The following is a 14944-nucleotide window of genomic DNA, read 5'->3' as shown; positions in this document are numbered from 1 at the left end:
TCTGAGGTCTAGCTCTCTATTTGCAATGTCTGACTGTTGCCATCTGCTGCAGGGGGAAACTTCTCTGATGATAGCTGAATAAGGCACTGTTCTATGAGTGTAGCAGAATATCATTAGGAGCCACTTTATCAAACAAGTTTTGAGGCCATTATTATTTGGTTCTAGCCTAATTCTCTGGGATACCTATTCTTTGTTTCTTGGTCATCCAAGCAATGTCAGATATGGGTTCCCTATCATGGAGTAGGGCTTTGAATCAAATCAAACATTGGTTGGTTGTTCCCAGAAGCTTTGTGCCACAGTCACCTGAGCATATTTTGCATGCAGGGTAGTGTTGTCTAGAATAGGGTTTGGCTAGGTTGGTGTATATATTCCTGTTTTGGTAGACTGCAGAGTACCTTCCTGTGCCAAAGACAATGAAACAGGTAGGAGGCAGGTTAGCCTCTCCATGTTCAATGAGTTGTGTGGGTGTTGTCTTCCTCAGAGAGGCCTTGCTGTTAGATTGTGTTGAGCAACTATTGTCTGTATAACAGCAAGGTTGTTTGAGGATTTATTTGGGACCCTTTTAGCAAACATCTCAAGTGCTGCATATGTCCTACACTGTTTGTTATGAAAATTCTAAATTTACCATCTTCTTTGGCTGATCTATGCATTTTTTTAATTTTAATTTTTATTAATTACACTTTATTCACTTTGTATCCCCCCTGTAGCTCCCTTCCTCCTCCCCTCCCAAGCTCACCCATTCTCCCCGTCCTCCACCCATGCCCTTCCCCAAGTCCACTGATAGGGGAGGTCTTCCTCTCCTTCCTTCTAATCCTAGTCTATCAGGTCTCATCAGGAGTGGCTGCATTTTCTTCCTCTGTGGCCTGGTAAGGCTGCTCCCCCCTTCAGAGAGAGGTGACCAAAGAGCAGGCCAATCAGTTCATGTCAGACAGTCCCACTTGGAACCCACTTGGTCACTGAACTGCCATGGACTACATCTGTGCAGGGGTTCTAGGTTATCTCCATGCATGGTCCTTGGTTGGAGTATCAGTCTCAGAAAAAAACCCGTGTACCCAGATTTTTTGGTTCTGTTGCTCTCCTTGTGACAGTCCTGTCTTCTCCAAGTCTTACTATGTCCCACTTTTTTCATAAAATTCCCTGCACTCTGCAAAAGGTTGGCCATAAGTGTCCGCATCTGCTTTGATACCCTGCTGCCTAGAGTCTTTCAGAGGCCCTCTGTGGCAGGCTCCTGTCCTGGTCCTTGTTTTCTCCTTCTTCTGATATCCATCCTCTTTGCCTTTCTGAATGGGGATTGAGGATCTTAGCCAGAGTCCTCCTTCTTGATTAGTTTCTTTAGGTGTACAAATTTTAGTATGTTTATCCTATATTATATATCTAGTATCTACTTATGATTGAGTATATACCCCGTGTGTCTTTCTGCTTTTGGAATACCTCACTCAGGATAATCTTTTCCAGTTCCTACCACTTGTCTGCAATTTTAATGATTTCCTTGTTTTTAATCGCTGAGTAGTATTCCATTGTGTAAATGTACCACAATTTCTGCATCCATTCCTCAGTTGAGGGGCATCTGGGTTGTTTCCAGCTTCTGGATATTACAAATAAAGATGCTACAAAAAAAGTTGAGCAAAGTCCTTACTGTGTACTTGAGCCCCTTTTGGATATATGCCTAGTAGTGGTATAGCTAGATCTTGAGGAAGCGCTATTCCTAATTATCTGAGAAAGCACCAGATTGATTTCCAAAGTCGTTGTACAAGTTTACATTCCCACCAGCAGTGGAGGAGGGTTCCCTTTCTCCACACCCTCTCCAGCACGTGTTGTCACTTGAGTTTTTGATCTTTGCCATTCTGATGGGTGTAAGGTGAAATCTCAGGGTGGTTTTAATTTGCATTTCCTGGATGACTAAGGTCACTGAGCATTTCTTTAAGTGTTTCTCTGCCATACAACATTCCTCTATTGAGAATTCTCTGTTTAGCTCTGTACCCCATTTTTTTAATTGGATTACTTGATTTGTTGCTGTTTAACTTCTTGAGTTCTTTATATTTTCTGGAAAGTAGCCCTCTGTCAGATATAGGGTTGGTGAATATCCTTTCCCAATCTGTAGGCAGTCATTTTGTTCTGAGGACAGTTTCCTTTGCTTTACAGAAGCTTTTCAGTTTCATGAGGTCCCATTTATTGATTGTTGCTCTTAGAGCCTGTGTTGTTGGTGTTCTGTTCAGGAAGTTGTCTCCTGTGCCAATGAGTTCAAGGCTTTTCCCCACTTTTTCTTCTAACAGGTTTAGTGTGTCTGGTTTTATGTTGAGGTCTTTGATCCACTTGGACTTCAGTTTTGTGCAGGGTGATAAGTATGAACTCTATTTGCATTTTCAGGGATGGAGATACCCCCAGAAGATCTTTTATTGTAGAGGATCTTTTTTGCAATTCTGGGTTTCTTGTTATTCTATATGAAGTTGAGAAATTTTCTTTCAACCTCTATTAAGAATTGTGTTGGTAATTTGATGGGAATTGCATTGAATCTGTAGATTGCTTTTGGTAAAATGGCCATTTTTACTATGTTAATCCTGCCAAGCCATGAGCATGGGAGATCTTTTCATCTTCTGATATCTTCTTCTAATTCTTTCTTCAGAGACTTGAAATTTTTTTCATACAAGTCTTTGACTTGCTTGGTTAAGGTTACACCAAGGTACTTTATGTCATTTGTGGCTATTGTGAAGGGTATTGTTTCCCTAATTTTTTCTCAACCCTTTTGTCTTTTGTATACAGGAAGGCTACTGATTTTTTGAGTTAATTTTATATCCAGCCACTTTGCTGAAGGTGATTATCAGCTATAGGAGTTCCGTGATACAGTGTTTGGGGTCACTAATGTATACTATCATATCATCTGCAAATAGTGATACGTTGACTTCTTTCTTTCCAATTTGTATCCCCTTGATCTCCTTTAATTGTCTTATTGCTCTAGCAAGGACTTTAATTACTATGTTGAAAAGAGATGAAAACAGTGGGCAGCCTTGCCTTGTCCCTTATTTCAGTGGGATTGATTTAAGTTTCTCTTTGTTTAGTTTGATGTTGGCTATAGGTTTGCTATATGTTTAGGTATGTGCCTTGTACCCCGATCTCTCCAAGACTTTAAACTTGAATGGATGCTGGATTTTGTCAAATGATTTTTTCAGCATCTAAGGAAATGATCACGTGCTTTTCTCCTTTAGTTTGTTTATACAGTGGATCACTTTGATGGATTTCAGTATATTGAACCACGCCTGCATGTCTGGGATGAAGCCTACTTGGTCATAGTGGATATCTTTGATGTGTTCTTGTATTCGGTTTGCAAGTATTTTGTTAAGTATTTTTGCATCAATGTTCATAAGGGAGATTGGCCTGAAATTCTCTTTCTTTGTTGGGTCTTTATGAGGTTTAGGTACTAAGGTGACTGTGGCTTTGTAGAATGAGTTTGGTAGTATTCCTTCTGATTCTATTTTGTGGACTAGTTTGAAGAGTATTGATGTTAGCTCTTCTTTCAAGGTCTGAAACCATCTGGCCCTGGCCTTTTTTTTTTTTTTTTTTTTTTTTGCATGGGAAACTTTTGATGACTACTTCTATTTCCTTAAGGGATATAGGACTACTTAATTGATTTACCTGGTCTTGATTCAGCTTTGGCAAGTGGACTCAATCAAGAAAATTGTCCATTTCATTTAGATTTTCAAATTTTGTGGCATGTAGACTTTCAAATAAGACCCAATGATTGTTTGGATTTCCTCAGTGTCTGTCGTTATGTCTCCATTTTCATTTCTGATTTTGTTGATTTGTATAGTGTCTCTCTGCCTTTTAGTTAGTTTGACTAAGGGTTTGTCTACCTTGTTGATTTTCTCAAAGAAACAGCTCTTGGTTTCATTGTTTCTTTGAATTGTTTTGTTTCTAATTGATTGATTTCAGCCCTGAGTTTGATTATTTCCAGCGATCTACTCCTCTTTGGTGTGTCTGCTTCTTTTATTTTTCCCTACGGCTTTTAGGTAAGCCATTAAGTTGATTGAATGAGATGTTTCAAATTTCTTCTTGAAGGCACGTAGTACTAGAAACTTTCCCCTTTACACTGATTTCATTGTGTCCCATAAGTTTGGATATGTTGTGCCTTCATTTTCATTGAGTTCTAGTAAGAATTTAGTTTCTTTCTTTATTTCTTCTTTGATGCAGCTGTCATTTAGTAGTGAGTTGTTCAGTTTCCATGTGTGTGTGTAGGCTTTTTGTTATTTCTGTTATTGTTGAGGTCCAGCTTTAGTCCATGCTGATCACATAGGATACAAGGGATTATTTCAATCTTCTTGTATGTGTTGAGTCTTGCTTTGTGGCCAACTGTATGGTCTATTTTGGAGAAGGTTCCATGAGGTGCTGAGAAGAAGGTAAATTATTTTGTGTTTGGGTGTAAGGTTCTGTAGATATCTGTTAGGTCCATTTGATTCATGACCTCTGTTAAAGATAATGTTTCTTTGCTTAATTTCTGTTTTGTTGATCTGTTCTTTGTTGAGAGTGGGGTGTTGAAGTCTCCCACTATTAATGTGTGGGGATCTATGTCTGGTTGAAGTTTTATTAATGTTTCTTTTACAAGTATAGGTGCCCTTGTATTTGGGACATAGATATTCTGGATTGTGATGTCTTCCCGGTAGAATTTTCTCTTGATGAATATGAAGTGTCCTTCCCCCATCTCTTTTTATTAATTTTAGCTGAAAGTCTATTTTATTAGATATTAGAATGGCTACTCCTGCTTGCTTCTTGGGTTTATTTGCTTGAAAAACAGTCTTCCAGCCCTTTAATGTCAATTTCAATCTCAGGTAATGTCTATTTTGTGACTTAGGTGTGTTTCTTGTATGCATCAAATTGTTGGGTCTTGCTTATGCATCCATTCTGTTAGTCTGTGTCTTTTTATTAGAAAATTGAGTCCATTGATATTGAGAGAGATTAATGACCATTGGCTGTTAGATCCTTTGATTTTGATGTTGGCTGTGGTAGTGTGTTTGTGTGTTTGGCTACTTTTTGTTTTGCTGTAGTGAGGTTAATTATTTCTTGTGTTTTCTTGAAAGTAGTTAGTTTTCTTGGATTGTATTTTTCCTTCTAGTATCTTCCTTAGCACTGGATTTGTGTGTAGGTATTATTGAAATTTGTTTTTGTTGTTGAATATCTTGTTTTCTCTGTCTATGAAACTGAGAGTTTTGCTGGGTATAGTAGCCTGGGCTGACATCTGTGTTCTCTTAGGGTCTGCATGATATCCATCCAGGCCCTTCTGGCTTTGATAGTCTATGTTGAGAAGTCAGGTGTGATTCTGATGGGTTTGCCATTATATGTTACTTGGACTTTTTCCCTTGCAGCTTTTAGTATTTTTTCTTTGTTCTGTATACTTACTGTTTTGATTATTATATGGTGGGAGGATTTTTCTTTTCTGGTCTAATTTATTAGGTGTTCTGTATGTCCCTTGTGTTTTTACAGGCCTCTCCTTTAATTTGGGGGAAATTTCTCCTGATTTTGTTGAAAATATGTTCTGGGATTGGAGGAGGGTATCTTCTTTTTCCTCTATTCCTATTATTCTTAGGTTTTGTCTTTTCATGTTGTCTTGGATTTCTTGGATGGTTTGTGTCAGGAATGTTTTAGTTTTATTATTTTCTTTGATGGATACATCGATTTCTTACATTGTATCTTCCGCACCTGAGATTCTTTCTTCCATCTCTTGTAGTCTGTTGGTTATGCTTACCTCTGTAGTCCTGTTTTCTTTCCTAAGTTCTCCCTCTGCATGATTTCCTCCATTTGTGTTTTCTTTAATTTTTCCAATTCTATCTTCAGACTTGAACTGTTTTGTTGATTTCCTTCACCTGTCGACTGTATTTTCCTGTTTTTCCTTCAATCCCTTTACCTGTTTGTTTGAACATTCCTGTGTCTTTTATTTCTTTCAGTGATTTAATCATTTCATCTCTGAAAGCCTCAAACTGTCTGGCTGCATGCATCTCCCTGTATTTCTTTCTGGATGGCCATAATCTGTTTGACTTTATCTTCCTCTAATTATTTATGCATTTTGTTTATTTCCTCCATTAACCTCTTAATAAGCATAGATGTTAGGTCATCTTCTTGAATTTCACTTATGTTAGGGCTACTTGCCCCTGGATAACTGGGTTCTGGGGATGTGATATTGCTTTGCCTTTTCTTGGTTGTGCTTTTACTATGGCCTCTACCCATCTGCCTATCTCAGGTGTTGTCTGTTAATTTCTGGTGCTTGCTGGGGTCCTGGGGTGGGAAGAATCCCCTTGGCAGAGTTTGGAAGGAGATCTCCTCAGCTTTTTGGGTATGGTCAACTGAATGGTGGTGCTTCTCAGGAACTGTCACAATTCACCTCAGGCATATGTATCTGTGTGGTAACTGTTCAGGAAGGCTCTCCTCTCATCAGGAGAAGTCCTGGAGATGGCTGCCCTGTTCCTGGGTTTCTTGCTCTGAGTTTAGTGAGCTGCTGCTGCTGCTCTTAAGCTGTATTTGCTGAGCACAGCCCTCGTGAAGAAATAGGGAGTCCCGTAGTTTCCTCGGTTTAGCTAGGGATAATTGGTCACACCTTGGAGCAGTATCTGAGAGCTGCTCCAATGGCTCTCTGGCTTTTGTAGGTATGAGGTTGCAGCTGTGTACTCCAGTGCCCTAGCAGTAATCCATGGCAGGTGAGCACAGCACTCATGCCTGCAGTAGAAGGCCAGAGCCTATAGCCTGCTTGAAACCAGAAACTCTTCTGGAGTTGGGTGCCATGAGCTTTGGACCTATTGTTTCCCCTGCTGTGGGATTTCCTCCAGACAGGGACACTCAGATTGTGGTGTTTTGGGGGACCACAGTTCTGTCTGGGATGGCGACTAGAACACACAGGCATGAGCCCATGGCTCCACCTTATTGGCAATTGGGTGTCTAGGCATCTGCAGAAACCTGGGAACTTTTCCCGAGAACTTTTCATGGAGAGGGAAGGTGTCGGCTGAGTGCTCTGAGGTGAGACCTACTGTTCTCCTCATTGTGTGTTTCACCCAACAGAGAAACTCAGTCTCTGGTGTCCTGGGGCCCACAGTTCAATCTGGGGCAGTGATTCAGGCACTCACAAGCAGGACTCTGCTGGCACCTGTGCGTGCACCCCACTCTGGGTTGGTTGCTGGGAGCCCGCCCGACCCCAGGTTTTTCTAGGAATTGGCTGAGTGACCTAAGGTCGGTCCCAATCATTTCCTGCACCATGGGGTTTTCTCTCCACTGGAAATCCCAGTCTCTGGTGTTGTGGGGCCCACAGTTTAGTCTGAGAAGGTAATCAGAGAACTCCAGCGTGTGACTCTGGGCTGGCAACCAAGGGCCTGGTAGAACTGGGAACTCTTCTACAGTTTAGCTGGGTGACCTGAAGCTGATTGAATCCCACACCATGGGGTTTCCTCTCACCTGGGAAACACTGGTGTTTTAGGACCCAGAGTTCTGTCTGCTGGTCACTATGCAGATCCTGCTGTGCTGCTGGTCAGAGTTTCCTCCTTGTGCCGCCATCTTGGATCCCCCCTCTCTATCCATTTTTTCTATCATATCGTCAATGCTTGAAACTTTTTTCTTTTGTCGTTTGTATTCTATCATTGAAGTTTGAATATGCAGTTCTTGATTTCCAGCACTGTCTCAGTTTAGGTTTTCATCCTTGATTCTACTTCCATCTTCAGGTCTTGAGCAGTTCTATTCACTTCCTCGCCATGTTTGCTTGTATTTTCCTTGATTTTTTTAAATATTTTATTATTATTATTAATTACACTTTATTCATTTTGTATAAACGTGATTTATTCAGTTCCTCTTTAAAGGCCTCTATCATCTCCATACACACTGTTTTTAAGGGCTTTCATTTGGCTGCAGCTATGTTATCTGTGGTAGGTTTGCTGAGCATCAGTGGAGATATCATGTCCTCGTTGTTACTGATTCCATTTTACAGATATCTAGGCATTTGGGATTGGGATGATTATCAGTCTGCGTAATGATATTTGATTTTGTAATTATTGGATGAGCGTTTTGTTCCTTGGTTTCTGTTTCCTCCCTGGACTTTAGAAGAGTATTACAGAGGTGTGCTGCCTGTTAGGAAAATTTTTGATGAATATGTTTCCCTGATCTGCTCAGCTGGTGTGCTCACAGGTTGCTGGTGTTGGAAGCCGGAATAATGGTTTGAGTTCTGGAAAGGGAGTTTGGAGAACATCTTTGTGATCAATTGGGCATGGGGTAAGAGGGGAAAGGGAGGCTATGGTGTTTTCTACTACAGAGCTGGGGATTAGACTGGGGGATTGGATCTGGAGGAGCAAAAGCAGCCATGTTGATTCACTGTCAGCTTTTCTGCTTCCTTAGCAGGAGTGACTTTTGGGTTTTCAGGGGTGCCTACTGGGGTTGGGGGCTGAGCCAAAGCAAAGAGTAGGGAAAGGGAAGTTATAAGGGGAAGATCTGTAGGATCCAAAGAGGGCAGGGGAGGTTGCCTGCATAACTGGGATGAGATTGAAGGACTTGATCTGGTGTAACAGAGAGGGAAGAGAACATCATTTCTTTAGATAATCAATTCTACTACATCTCTAAGACATGCTCTCCTGACTAAGTGATATCGATATTATTACATTCTTTAGGAGTCAATCATTTAGAAAGAAAGGATGTAAGTGAATGTGTTAGTCTGACATTCAACTCTCTGTGGTCTCTTTCAGAAACTGTCATTTGTTGTTTGTGATCTACCTAGAAACTGAGTATAGCATCTTCACTCTCCATATGTATTTGTACGTGAAAAGGAGTGGAAATAAACAAACCCTCAAAGAGAGTGAAACTAGATTCAAATTCAATTAGTCCCTAGTTCGATAAGTAGGATCTTGTCCCTACCATCACCTGCCAGGGAGTGCAATAAAATCCCTCCTACAAGAAGATAATATAATCCAGAGCTTCAATTTGTCTTTATAATTTATTCATATACAACAGGGGTAAACAACTATGGCTTGCCAGCTGATATGACCCAGCTGATATGATCTGGTTTTGTACAGAATGGAAGATATAGAAGAGTTTAGAATTTTATTTTATTTTACTATTTTATTTTTGCAAAATTAAAAGTGTATTACTGGTTTTAGGATGAGAAACATATTTTAAATAAATATAAAATAACTATAAATATAAAATGTATAATATAAAATATATTTTATATATTATAAACTTATAATTTTATAATATATAAAATATATTTTATATATTATAAAATTTGTCTAATTGATCTACAACATTTTAACTGTAATTTATTTCTAACATTTCCATGCAAATTTTCTATTAATCAAAAGACAATAGACAAAACACATAGTTACAGTTATGTCCCACAATTCCTAGCTTAAGTGGGGTTAGGTACAAAACCCACAGCTTTATGTGTGCTAGGCAAGCACTCTACCAATAAACTATTTCCTACATATATTTTCAATGTTTTCATGATTTTTAATTTTTTTACTCACTTTACATCCTTCTTGTAGCCCTTTCCCACCTCCCTTTCCAGTCCCACCCTCTCTTCCTCTTTCCTCCTCCTTCCCTTTTTCTTAGAAAAATGGAGCTCCCTTTCCTATCCAGCCCAGATCATCAAGTTGCATCAGGACTGAGCACAGCCTACTCCCCTGTGGCCTGGCAAGTGATCAAAAAGCTGGCAAGTGAGTCCATGTGCAATGCAATCCCCACGTCCCTTACTAGAGGATCCACAGGAGACCAAGTTGCTCACTGCTACATCTTTGTAGTAGCCTATGCCAGTTCCTGGGTGGTCCTTGGTTGTTGCTACAGTCTCAGCAATTCCCTCTGGGCCCTGGTTAGTTAGCTCTGTTGGCCTTCTCTGGAACTCCTGTCACCTCCAGGTTCTTTTCTCTTTCCTGTCACTTTTCCACAAGATGCCCTATGCATCACTCAATCTTTGGCTGTGAGTTTAGGGATCTGTTTTGAGACACTGCTTGGTAGCACCTCTCAGAGGACAACTCTGTCAGGCTCCTGTCTGCATGTTTAGCAGAGCTTCACCTACAAGATGTGCAGGGATAAAACTAGAGCAGAGACTGAGAGAAAGCCCAACTAATGCCTAGCCCATGCAAGAGCTTAGAATTTTTTAACGACTCCTTTTTTAAATTCATTTTTTATTTATTTCAATTTATTCAGTTTGTATCCCAGCCGTAGCCCACTCCCTCATCCCCTCCAAATCCCACCCTCCCTCCCTCTTCTCCTCCCATGCCCCTCCAGTCTATAGGGGAGGTCCTCCTCCCCTTCCATCTGATTCTAACCTATCACATCACATCAAGACTGTCTGCATTGTCATCCTCTGTGGCCTTGTAAGGCTGCTCCCCCTTCAGGTGAGGGTGATCCAAGAGCCAGCCACTGAGTTCCATGTCAGAGATAGCCTCTGTTCCCATTACTAGGGTACCCACTTGGAGACTGAGCTGCCATGGGCTACATCTGTGCAGGGATTCTAGGTTATCTCCATTCATGATCCTTTGTTGGACTATCAGTCTCAGAAAAGACCCCTGTGCCGAGGTTTTTTGGTTCTGTAGCTCAACTTGTGGACAGAATAGAGAGCTCTTGTCCCTTCCAGGTCTTTCTATTTCTCCCTTCTTTCATAAAATTCCCTGAACTCTATCCAAAGTTTGGGTATGAGTCTCAGTATTTAAACGAGTCTCAGCAACTAAAACAGGGAAATCATGAAATTTGCAGGCAAATGGTGGGAACTAGAAAAGATCATCTTGAGTAAGGTATCCCAGAAGTAGATAGACACATGATATATACTTACTTATAAGTGGATATTAGACATATAAAATAGGACAAACATACTAAAATCTGTACACCCAACGAAGCTGGGCAAGAAGAACCCTAGGTAAGATGATCAATCCACACTCAGATAGCAAATGGGATGGACATCACAAGAGGGAGAAAACAGGGAACAGGTCAGGAATCTACCACAAAGGGCCTCTGAAAGACTCTACCCAGCAGGGTATCAAAGCAGATGCTGATACACTGTTCAGAATGCAACAGATCTATGCAGATAAACCAAAAAAAAGGAACAAAGAATGAAAAGTCAAGTAGAAGGCAAAGCATACAGAAGGAAGAGACCAATAACAGTTACTTTATGGGTTTGATAAGATACACTTTAAGATGACTATAATTGTTGCAAATCCTCTCAAATGTGGTCTTCAATGAGTCACAATTGTGTATAAATCATTCCCATTTACTGTGGGCAGAACTGGACTTGTGCATTCCTGATGTAGCACAGCAGAGATGATAGGATGTCACCACATCCTATCATAGAGATGTGTCTTATAACAATAAGATACATGTATTGTATATATTTTATACATGTATACAATGACATGTACAGCTGAAGCCACAATAATTTTTAGAAAGTGAAAAATGCATGTGGAACCAGACTTGAGCAAGTGGTGCTTCCTCAGAGACTTTGAAGAAGTAGGTTGTTGTATTTTACCAATACCTATTAGAGGAGTATGTGCAGAACACCGGCGTAATTTCTAAAAACAGAACACTTGCAACTAGGAAACAGAATGAAAAAACAACTTCAGTCCTTTAAACACAAGGAACTAAATTCTCACTATGAGTGCATACCACTTGACAGCAATAGCCATACCCCTGTAAAAACTCTGCAGGTGCTGAGACCTTGAGCAGAAGACCCAACAGATGGTGTCCAGACAGCTGAGCAAGGAAACTGAGGTCAAAACTGTGTGTTGTTTTAAGGTACTGTGCTTGATATGCAGCAATAGAAAACTATGCTAACCAGTATTGGATGTAAGAAAGATAGTCAATAACTGAATGTCTTAAGCTGTTGATGGGAAATTAAAATGAGTGGAAAGACATCTTCAAAGTGGTGAAAAAGTCACTTCTGCATGTGAGTTCCAAACTCAGTGAAATATCTATTTGAAAGGATCAAATGTAGTTATTTAATTTCTATCATCTCTCTCTACAACTTGGAAAAAGTCTATCAACTCATTGTAATGGAAACTCTGATATCTGGAAATAGAAAGTTCAGGGTTATTTTCCAGTTTACTTTATTTTATGACAATGACAGGTTTTTATCACTGAGTGAATGGAATTAAGTTTCTGCCTCTTTAAACAGCCAACAGGAAGAAAGCATACATGGATTCTGCAAATTCAGATCCTTCTGGGTGTTTCTTCCTGGACCTCCATCGACCTCAGGATTTTATTTCTAAATCAGAAGTGATAACAAAAAATCCCATCCTCTTCTTTGGCTCTTCTCAAAATTAAAGAAGAAGCTGTATCTAGAAGTCCTTTGTGTTTGCAATTTTATTGACATTTCATAACTTTTAACACTCTGGAGATCTACCACTACCTTCCTCCTCCTGCCCTCGCCATAGAGTTAGGTGACCTCATAACCTAAGGAAAAGGGAAAGGAAGAGAGATACAAAGAGTTGTGAACACAAGGCAGCCAGTGAGGAGATGGCTTCTAGGTTACCCATACTCTAAAATGACTAATGTTATGAGGAAGGATATCTGAAATAGGAACTTCTAAGTATTAATAAGAACTATGTCTCCAGTGGGCAATGGTGGCACAAGCCTATAATCCCAGAATGTGGAAGGAAGAGGTAGATGATCTCTGAATTTGAGGCCAGCCTAATCTGTAAAGCGAGCTCCAAGACAGCCAGAGATACACAGAGAAGTCATGTCTTGAATAACAAAACAGAAAACAAAACAAAAAGAACTACATCTGTGTTTTTTCCCCAAGGAATGTGTTGACTGCAAATACAGAGAAAACACTGAAGTACGTTTTCTCTTTATCTCTTTCTCTTCTGTTCTCTATCTCTCCCCACTCCTGCCTTTCATTCTTTATCCTCTGTTAAATTTAGATTCATGTAGGAAATCTGTTATTGATTACTTTCAGTTTTTCTTTTTCTTTTTTTTTTTTCCATTTCAGAGACATGAGATAGAGATCCTTAGGGAACAGCCTTTCACGTGGGATCACATAAATACATGTGTTGAGTGGAGAACTCCACAGGAAGCTCCTGATGGTATTGCAAGGTATGCCAGGGCTTACCCTTCACACCTCATCCTTAAGGACACAGTTCTCTGCAGTGACCCTACAGCATGTCTGTGTATCAGTCACATGACTGCAGCACAAGTTCGCTGACATGGGGCAGAGGCCAAATACTCTTCAATACAAACTGCAAGGTTCTTCCTGGGAGTAGGAATTCAAGACTTGTCCCGTTTGAGATACACCCCCCGAGAGTCTGTAGAATCTTGAGTTTCCTCATTCACATTTCCTTCCTCTACATTCCTGAACTCAGCCATGTACAGAACATATGGATAGACTAAGATCAGAAAGGAGAGGAGAACCTCCCCTATCAGTGGACTTGGGGAGGGGCATGCATGCAGAAAGGGGAGGGAAGGTGAGATCAGGAGGGGAGGAGGGAGGGACTTATGGGGGAATACAAAACGAATAAAGTGTAATTAATAAAAAATTTAAAAAAAAGTTCAAGCTGCTCCAATCTGTAGGGTTTGAACACATGGTCCTCCAGCCTCTAATATTCTATTTCTCTCTGGATGAAAGAACTTAGCACAATATCATATATAAGGTGTGTTTCATTCCTAAATTTGTGCCACTAATTATTTTTTATCCATACCTTCATGTTGTGATTATCCAAGCACCAAGACTCAGGAGGCTTTTCCCATGCAGGAGTGGATGGTGGATGGATTTTTTTCCCCCAGCTTCATCATTGTACACTCATGGACTCATCTGTGTATTTAAACTCCAGGTCCTTCAGATCTGTGTCCAGTTCTTTATTTCTGCTTCTTCCTTCATGGATACTCATTTCTACTCAAGAAAGAATATTGGAATACAGGGATAGAACTTCAATCTTTTGTGTCCTCTAAATTCTATCACTTTTAAATATCTGTTTTGATTTGATACTTCTTGGAATATTTTTATCTTTCTATGTCAAAGAATGAGTATATTCCACAAATGAGGAGAAGTCACATCCCATGTACTTATCTATTTGGCTTTCTCTGCCACCACTTTTCTATACTAAATTGTTCCATACCAACACCATAAAACAACACTAGCTTCTCAAATAGACAACCACAAATCCTCATGAGTTTCTGAGAGCTAACTGAAGGATTTCTGTAAATCAAGTCAGCAACTCTCCTCTTGTGGCCATTGGAAAAAAGTCTATAGTGTGCATCTAGGATGGAGACAAAAAAAATAAATTCACCCGTTGAGCATGTTTGGGCATTGATCCCTTTAGAAAAGGCTGTGATCGCCATTAATACTTACTAAGTGGGAAATGAAGAGAAGAGAAACACTTGTTTAACCCCACGGGGAAAGCTTCCTGATAGGGAGCCAGGAACCCAGGTCAATGGATGACCAAGAGAGCTGAGCTGTCTTCCAGCCTTAGATTACCTGCCCAGCTCTAGACTGTTACTTACCTATGTTCCCACAGTCTAATCTGGTGCTTCATTGACTGCCACAACATTCCTGCTCTAAACTGCACTCTGTTGATGTGTCCAGAGACACTAGCTAGGGTGCAAGCATGTGTGTGCCTGCACACATACACACACACACACACACACACACACACACACACACACAAACTTACAATATGTGCTCTTTCCTTCTCAAACACTGGGATAGTATAGACATACATTCAGCATATCTTGTTATTGCTGGCTTTCAGCACAGCGCTATGGTTGAATACGGCTTACTGGAGGGTAGAGACATCAGACCACAAAGAGAATAAAAATGCTCATGAAGAATCTTTAGAAGATGAAAAAAAAAAAAAGAAGACTTCTAAATTCTGATGGGAAGAAAAATAAGAATTCTTAAACCTGTTTTAAGAACATAATGCTGTGTTCTTGACAACTAAATTGAGCCACAGTGAACTTAGCTCAATAAACATGATGGAATCATTTTTTTTTAAGTTTCAGT

This window comes from Psammomys obesus, unplaced genomic scaffold, assembly GCF_907164565.1.
Source record: "Psammomys obesus unplaced genomic scaffold, mPsaObe1.curated_primary_1811, whole genome shotgun sequence".
Classification (NCBI taxonomy): domain Eukaryota; kingdom Metazoa; phylum Chordata; class Mammalia; order Rodentia; family Muridae; genus Psammomys; species Psammomys obesus.
Note: the sequence above shows the minus strand (reverse complement) of the source record.